Raw genomic sequence first — 2,606 nt, 5'->3', positions numbered from 1 at the left:
AGCCTCAGGGTGGGTGTTAACCTCACTTACTGACAGAGGCTTCTTTACTCTTGTCAAAATAAGCACCGGCTTCTCAGCCCAGGGTGTGAAAGAAACCAAAGGGAGAAGCTGCAGAGAAGTTTCATGCAAAAGTGTTTCGTTTTCTTTGACACTATTTTGGGGAATTAGAGGCTGTGAAGAGCGGCCCCGGGTTTGTCTGGCATGTCCGTGGCAGGAAGAGACATCTGTCTCCTGAGCCTAGTGAAACGGAGTCGGAGAGGAAGCGGAATCGTGTGGGAGTGAAGAGTGGCGGGGAGACGGGGGGTGGGACCCGCTAGTATCCAGACCCCACTGTCAGACTGCAAAATATCGAGTGCTCCTGCAGATGGCCTTTTCCTTCTGTCCTCCGTGCTGGGAGCAGAGGGGGTTCCCGTTGCTTCTGGAAGGGGCGGGAACAGTTTCCCTCGTGGCATCTTGGACGAGGGACTTTCCTGCTCCCCGTCCTCTTCAAACCAGGCTCTGCCATGAGGGCCGTCTCCCATTTTTCAGGCAGGATGATTTTTGAAAGGATTTTGCAGGTTGGGATTTTTTTCATGTGAGGTGGGAAAAAGCCACGTACCTGATGTCACAGCACCGTTTGTATTTTGCAGGGTCACCTGGAAGCAAGGGAGCCCTGTTGCCGTCAGGGTGGGGTTCCGAGCTGCCTTGGGCCATGTCCGCTGTTGCAAAGGCTTTTAAAGCTATTCATTAAAAGCAGACCTTTCCACTCTCTCTGCTGTGTTTCACTCCAAAGGAGGAAGCCACCCTGCAGGGAGGGCTATTGCCACCCCCCCCCGCCCCCCGCCCCGCCTTTGACCTGCTAGGCAGCAGGGCTGTCTCTCTGTGGCAGCCCTTGGGCCTCAGCTGGGTTGGCGGGCTGCTCCCACATGTGCCTCACACTGTGTCCTCCCTGCCCCTTCAGGCCGCTTGCTCCCAGAGCCAAGGCTGGACAAAAGAACAGGGGTGCGGACCCTGTGAGAACCACAGCTGATCGAGGTGGCCCTCAAGCCAAGTCCACGCTTTAGCACGGCTCCCCTCCTCCCCGCCCCCGCCCAATCTTCCCTCCCGGGTTACCATATGGCGTGTACCAGTGGTGCTTTAACTTTTCTCTACCAGCAATAATAACGGGGCTGGAAGGACAGTGAGAAAATGAGATTGGACAAGGAAAACCCATTCAGGGTCCTGCGTCTTGTGAAATAAGAATCTAACAGGTGACTCAGAGGTGGTGGACTTTGTTCTTGAGGGTTTTTAGCGGTAAGCCACCCATCCATTTGGTTTTCAGCTAACAGGCAGGGGAGGGGGTCAGTTGGCCTTTTGACATCCTTTCCAGGCCCGGAAGGCATGGATGTCTTCCATGTTTATACCCCACCTCTCTGGCCTCCACAACCCACAACCCACTGTATGAAGGGCCTCTCACCTGGGTGTCTTGGGTCCACACCACCATGGCAACAGAGGCCTAGCCCAAAGCAGGGGCTGCGTTTTCTCTCTTTCCCTTGTCTCTGTCTGTCTGGTTCCCGGCTACCAGCCCCTCCATGGCAGAAGGGCAACAAAGCTGGGCGTGGAGAGGACTAGTAAAGCGATGCATAAGAAGCTCTGCAGCAGGAACCCGAAGAGTTCTTTCAAGTGCTTTCAGAATCACACTTCAGCGGCCACGGCCCTGACAGTGAGGTACCCCTGCTTAGAAAACCCAGACGAAGCCTTCAGCAGAAAACTCACATGTACTAAGGACCTCTGATGTAAAGTGTTAAATTAGACTCTCTTGAAAGCTTTCCTGGGAAGAGAGGCCTGCAACAAGGTGGGGAGAGGGCAAAGTGTTTTTCAGATGCTTGGGTGCATGATGTGATACTGCAGGAGGACACGGGTTCATTCTTGGGTTTCCTGGTAGAAATAAGAAATGCATTTCAATTAGAATATATATTTCAAAGCCAAGGAAAGAATGCATTTGGCATGTGGTCCTAGTGCATCTGTTCTGTGTGACATCAAGTGCCAGGGTCAGAGAGTAAGGTGGGGAGGGAGGTCATCCTGCCACATGGTGCTTAATGGTCTGGGAGGAGATGTGTAGCTTTTCTCCCCAAACTTGAACTGTCCGGATAGCTCACCTTACAGACTGAAAGCGCCATCAGAGCAGGGGCCAAATCTAAAAACCGGACTTGTTCACCGTTGCATTCCTGACTGCTGGTCCTGTGTGTGGCATATAGTAAGTGCTCAGTAAGCATCTGTGGAGAGAATGAATGCTTATGTAATTGAGTGAGCGATCATGTTATATCAGCCACGATAAAGACTATAACGTCACACAGCTGTGATGGATGTAGGGCCATCTAGAGAAGGAGGAAGAAAGTATACCCGCTCTACCTGCAGAAGTGAGGGAGGCCTCAGGGAAACTGGCATGTGATGATGGGTGGGAAAGTTTTGCCAGGCAGATGTGGAGAGCTGCCTGGGGGAGCCAGGCTACCGTAGGCGCCTCCATTTGGCTGAGCAGGGTGGTGGTAACAGACCCTGTATGTCACCTGCTCATCCTCCTTACCCCTTTCTTCCTTGCTGACCGAACACCAGCTTTGTTGAGGGCAGCCGTGGGCTCAGCCCCAAGT

The sequence above is a fragment of the Eumetopias jubatus genome, unplaced genomic scaffold, assembly GCF_037043125.1.
Source record: "Eumetopias jubatus isolate StellerSeaLion01/CBP00866 unplaced genomic scaffold, mEumJub1_p1.0 scaffold_4, whole genome shotgun sequence".
Taxonomy (NCBI): Eukaryota; Metazoa; Chordata; class Mammalia; order Carnivora; family Otariidae; genus Eumetopias; species Eumetopias jubatus.
The sequence above is the reverse complement of the archived record's forward strand: the minus strand, read 5'-3'. Positions refer to the sequence as shown.